The sequence below is a fragment of the Mesitornis unicolor genome, unplaced genomic scaffold, assembly GCF_000695765.1.
Source record: "Mesitornis unicolor isolate BGI_N332 unplaced genomic scaffold, ASM69576v1 scaffold27164, whole genome shotgun sequence".
Classification (NCBI taxonomy): Eukaryota; Metazoa; Chordata; class Aves; order Mesitornithiformes; family Mesitornithidae; genus Mesitornis; species Mesitornis unicolor.
Genome location: NW_010178486.1, coordinates 2,262 through 8,782, shown reverse-complemented (window position 1 = coordinate 8,782; position 6,521 = coordinate 2,262).

Here is a 6,521-nt window from a genome sequence, read left to right as displayed (position 1 = left end):
TATCCTAGCCTTGAGGCACTGATAGTTAGGCTAAAATCTCTAGCCTCAAGACTATTAAGCTAGAGGACATGCTACACCCTTCCTGCTCAGCCAGTTCAGAACTTCCTCCTCTGAGCCCTGATCACTTCACATGCATTAGAGTCCTGCTGGAAAACGATTAGTTAATTGGAAACACCCCCAGAGGGCCACAGTGGTAAGCAAGCTAATTTTAGTTTGTCACCAGCATCCAGAGTCAGATATTGCAAATCAAGGCAAGCAATCAAAAGGAGACATAAGCAGCAACAGTTTTGATGAACTAAATACAGAGAAACAAAAGCCCCTGAGAGCGTAACAGTAGTCCCCCTTTGCTATTCATGTAAACACTTGCTCTCAACACTCAGAAGACCTGAAGCAAAGCTCAAAGGCTGCACAGCAAAACTAAAACCCAACAGGCAACCACGTTATGAGAACAGGAGAGCAGTTCAAGATAGGTTGAAAAGAGGCGAAGGTTACAAAATGAAAGTGGTGATGTGAAGAAAGGAATCTGTAACTGCAGCTGGCAGACAATGCAGAAAGCAAAACACAATTTGCTGCCTTCGACTTCCAAGTGCGGATTTTATATAAGTAAGTTTTAATCAAAGTTCACACTGTGATTAAAGTTCAGCTAAATAAGTTACTATGCAAACATAGCTCCAGCTGAACACTGCTGCATTCAAGGAAGAAATACATACACATTTTCCCAATGTTGTCTCTTCAGCACTGGTAGCTCTAAGCCAAACTTTGGATTTACTAGTGCCTTTATAGCTATGCCTTCTACTATTTGTGTGCAACTAAGGAGAACGCTGTTTGCTCACAAACTATATGCCAACAATAACTGCTACAGAACAGTACAGTAGTATACTAACTAGGTGTTTTCCCCATAACTTTTACTTTGGGACTTATCATAAGGCATGTAATAATTACTATTTGTGTATACACACTGCTTGAATGTTCAAACATACTGCTTTGAGTACTAGTTTATCCTGGTGTTGGCAGATAAGACCTGAGAAAAAAAAAAAGAAAAACCCAAAGAAGTTCTTTTGAGCTTACATCCATTTTTAAAATGCAGTGAAGCTTTTGTAATAGGTATCACAGAGGCAAATAACTTTGGCTAAGTGGTTTGGGTTTTGATTACAAGTTAAACTGGTTATCTTCTGAAAGGAATTCAAATTTTCATTAAATAGCATCACAGCAGAATGCAGACCTCAAGCACCAAGACTGGCTTGTAAAATCCAGTTTCACTGTTGACAAAAACACAGACACTGAGTTGTACTATAGGCAGAATTGCTGCAACATTCACAGCTTCCAAGACCTGAGCCTCCAGAAGAGTTCTATTTGAAAGTCAACCTTTATATTCCCATAATAATATCACAAGGAGTTTAGAGGCAGGTTTTCACACATATGTACTAGGCATAGCTAGAATGCAAGTCATAAACATTGCTGGAGAATTCATGTTGCTGTGTTCATTTTCCAAGGGGGGATATTAAAATACATCAAATTCTAGTAAAGTCACATTTTGTATTTGCTCTTTTAAGACAGAAGGCAGATATCTTTACAAAAAAAAGTTGTTAACTCACCGTGAGTCAGTGCAAGTTGAGTAGGAACCCATATGTTTACCTGACATCTCCACTCTTTCAACTTTGTTTTTCTACTGCATTTCAGTTTTGGGACAACACAGATCTTGGGACTACATAAAGAGCCTGCTGACACTAACATGCATGCTCCTCAACATCCCTTGAACCTGTCACACAGCTCATACCCACCCACCTCTCTCATCCCAGGGTTTGTCTGACTGCCTGGTGAGGTTACCTGGTTTGTAAGAGCAGCTGGAAAGTCTGTACTTGTGCTACACCAGTTGTGTTGTTATTGCTGCCTATTGTGAGCAGAACTGGCTCATCAGCAGGTCAGATGAGCACAGCAACAAAAGAAAGGGAAGCTGCAAAAGCGAGCCTGCCCCTTCCCACAAGCTAAATCCACTCATACCTCAGGAAATTTCACCCCCTGACCATTTGTTGAAGTCAAGCATGCAAGCACTTTCCATATATGACCACTGAAAGCCACGCACACATCTAAGTAAGATACTGTATCATCTGTAGCTTCCTCGTTCCAAATGCCCCAAGCAGCATCTTAGCACTTCTTACTCAAGGTATAACACAGTAAACCCTACTACCAGCAAAAGCTGAAAGCAGATACCCACAGTACACCACACAATGAAAAATAACTTTGGACTGCCTCAAAACTGATAGAAATAAAAACCTCAACTTTGCTGAAGGTTTTGGAAACCTCTTACTCAGAGATTCATCTCACCTGCACACTTACCTTGTGCTACATTCCAGGTTATCAGACTAAACAGTAATGGGCAACACAGCAAGACCCCATAATTATAAGTTACAACAGTACGCAGCAGCAAACCATACCAAAGCTGCAGGCTGACAACACATCACACCATACTAATTCATAATGCATCATCTTCTTGTTAGTTCAAACCAACTTCAGCTGACAGCACCATAAAACCATGAAGTGCTAGGAAAAGGAGAATCCGTGCTCCTTGCAAATCCTTTGCTTCAATAGTGGGGAGACAACACAACAAAGAAACTGTTTTTCTTAAGGCAAGGCTTACCTCTCCTTTTCTTCTTGGTTTTAATCCAAATATAGGGAAAAACTGCACAGTTTGCAGTATCAAGAGAATACAGTCAACTCTCACCTCAAAATAGATTTAAAGGTCCTAAAATATACTCCCCAAGGCTGTCTAGGGAGACATGTCTTCCTCAAGTGCTGAAGCATAAAGGGGCCACCAAGTGTGAGGCAACATTGAGCTTAAGGCAGTAAGGTCCAGAAGCAGTTATGCTATATTAACAGAATCCTAACAGTTGGGGCAGGAGAGGGATCTCAAATGATCCCTGCTCTTTGTCCTGGAGTATCACCACAACTGAGAGCAACTCCCCACTTCCCACTCCACAAGGAGGTAAACAACTGTGGACAGAAAGTGAATTAAAAGTGAAAAGCATTCCCTGCATGCTAGAATCTAGATTACTCTGATCTTGTCAGAGAATTTGGATTTTATTTTAATCAGTATTGCACAGTATGTATATAGGCCTATTGATACTGGACGTTACTCCATCACTTCAGCAGAGAGACCGTGCATACAGTCTGCTGCTGCAATATACATGCTGTAAACTCTGAACCTATATTACTTCACAGTAATATTTCTGCTTATCCATAGCTGGACATTCATGCTAGAGGTAATTCCAACAATGGAAAACAAGATTTTTTAGAAAACATACTGGGAAAAACGTTGTTCATTAGATTCAAGTAATGAAGGAACCGGTTGTTTCCAGGGTTTCAAGAGCACTGGCTGAAACAAATTCTTTCAAGGTCAACAGTAAATAGGAGTGCTGTGAGAACACAGTATATTTTAATGTTCACAGAATCACAGAATACTAGGAGTTGGAAGGCCCCTCGAAAGACCATCCAGTCCAACCCCCCTGCCAGAGCAGGATCACCTAGACCAGGTCACACAGGAATGCATCCAGGCAGGTTTTGAATGTCTCCAGAGAAGGAGACTCCACAACCTGTCTGGGCAGCCTGGTCCAGGGCTCTGTCACACTCACAGTAAAGAAGTTTTTCCTTATGTTCAGGTTGAACCTCCTATGCTCCACCTTGCACCCATTGCCCCTTGTCCTGTCACTGGACATCACTGAGAAAAGCCTGGCTCCTTCCTCCTGACACTCGCCCTTTACAAATTTATAACCATGAATGAGGTCACCCCTCAGTCTCCTCTTCTCGAGGCTAAAGAGACCCAGCTCCCTCAGCCGCTCCTCAGAAGGGAGATGCTCCACTCCCTCCATCATCTTTGTGGCTCTGCGCTGGACTCTTTCAAGCAATTCCCCGAGGGGGAAATTGGGGGAACCCCCCCCCGAGGGGGTTTTCTGAGGGGCCCAGAACTGAACACAATATTCCAGATGCGGTCTCACCAGGGCAGAGTAGAGGGGAAGGAGAACCTCTCTCGACCTACAACCACCTCCCTTCTGATACACCCCAGGATGCCATTGGCCTTCTTGGGTGTTGTTACATACTTTTCTATAAGTAATCTCTCCACAGGAAAGCACTATATTACAGTGAGGCTTACTGTCAATGTCCCTTTTTTCTTCTTTACTTTTAATTCACTAAAATACTAACAGAAGGCAGAGATAGCTTTTTAAACTATACATTTATCAATTGCAAAAGTCTGAGATATTTCCAAGTTTGTTGTGGTACTTCAACAAGTGAACATAGTATTGCTGAGTAAAATAAATCAAACGTACATCTAACAGTTCTGCTGCAATTTTATGCAAAAGAGGAAATACCTGTGCACATGTTTAGCATATACTTTGTACTCAGAAACAAACCACAATATATACTTGATATTTTCTGAAAGACCATTTCTTAGTAAAACAAGCATAATCCCATCCTATACGCCATATAGTTCAGAGGAGATACTTACTACACTTTAATAACAGTGCTGAAAATAATCTCTAAATGCTTGTTTTTCTTCCTTCCACAGCTCCATTATCCAATAGCCCATTATTAGATCACAGTGCATGTTTTCCACATCCGTTTCATCTTTTACTCTTTCCTCCTTCCTTACATTGTCCCGTCCATCTCCTCTGACTTCAGTGCCCGGCTTCCCCCACGTCAGCCCAGAGCCCAGCTGTCAGCTTTGGTAACTCCTACTCTTTACACCACCTTTCAATCTCATCACTCCAGTTTACAGGGAACACTAGACTAATTAAAAAGGGATCTCTACTGAGCACACGACATTGTACCAAGATTTAGAAGCAGCAAGAGTTTGCAGTGATTATGAGCCAACAGCAATGCATGATTTGAGACAAAACAGAAGAGGTATGAAAGTTACCCTCGCAACTCAGCAGCCTGAGGTGTACTCCAGATTTCATGGACAAGCAGCATAACACAGAACAACCTCTTTTAAAGTTTAAGGGCTAATAAGAGAACTAATATCCAATAAGAACTAACATGAAGGATTTCACTTTTAAGAATGCATGCACAAAAAGTAACACTAGCTGTCAAATCAAGTTTAGTACCTCCACTTTTATTCAAATTAAGATTTTTAAGGAAAATATGATCCAGCATGTTAGCCTTGTAAATATATTCAGTTTTGAAATATCAGAGCTAGAAATCATGAAGTAATTCACTGGTTCTTGTTTCTATGTCTCCATAGACAAATATTCCTAGTCTATGATCAGGCATGTCAAAACATTGACTTTTATTCCCTAGTATTCACCCCACTTCCTGCAGCGTAGCCAAGTCTGTCCTGAGGGGAAGTGTGTCATTAATATCAACATCCTACGGTCTCACTCTCAACAGACCATTGATTGATCTGTGGTTCCATACAGCAGAGCATAACTAGGTTATATTTAGTCAGATGTCAAAAATGCTGCTTTTCCAGACATTCTGGGGTTTTGCAGCGGAAATCGCTTCTGTTCCTTTAATAAACAGCATTTTCTGTTCACTCGTTACTTCTATCTTGCCATATATTAACATGAATAGAGTTCCTGTTTCTTTTCATATTCAAACAAACTAACTCCAAAAGCAGTCTAAAACTAACTTCATTTGATTTTTCTGAACATTACCTAGTGTGTCCCTTGGGTATGAGGATGGATTAAAACTGGGGACAGAACAAAATTCAGCTCTGTCAGTTGCATTTTCTTATTGCAGGGCTCCCCTAACCTAGAAGCAGCAGCTTAAAGTCTCAAACAGCTCTCCAGGCAAACAAGGACAAGCCAAATGGATCTGGAGGCCGCATGCAAGGAGGATGACAGCACAACACTACTATATTTTTGCTCCGTATTGTGTAGCAGTTGCCAGAAAAACTTGCTGAAACTTAGAAGTACAAATGGATTCAAGGCAAGTGTCCTGGTTTGAGCTAAATAGAACTAATTTTCCATTTAGTGATTTCACTTTTCACCTCAGTCTCTTTTAAGTGGCTGAACTTGCTGAAACTAAAGGCATTGTTTTTTCCAGTATGTGCAGCTAGAAGATATGCTCACGGTCAGTTGTCTCACCACAGGTGCTGTGTGGAAGCGGACCCAAAACTGACCAACTAGGTATTCCATCCCACACACATCATACTCAGTACAGAGCCGAGGGATCATGAGGGTCTCGATCCTTCTTCCATCTTGGAGCCCTTCCATCTCAGACCCTTCCGTCCGTCTCAATCCTGCAATGGCTGAAGTCTAAGCAGACCCTGCTGGTTCATCTGCCGCTGATCTCGATTCGTGTGTTCTGCATCCTGCTCCCACTTGCTGCTGACTTTGGTCTGGGACTTTTCCAGTGCCCTGCTCTGCAGAGCCTCTGGTGATGTAATTGTCACTGGGGGGAGGATTTTATATTGGTTTTGTATATATATTTGTACATATCTGTATATATTTCATGATTTTCCTATTTACATTATTATACCATAGTATTAGAAATTAGTATTATTGTTTCATTAAATCTGTTAGTTT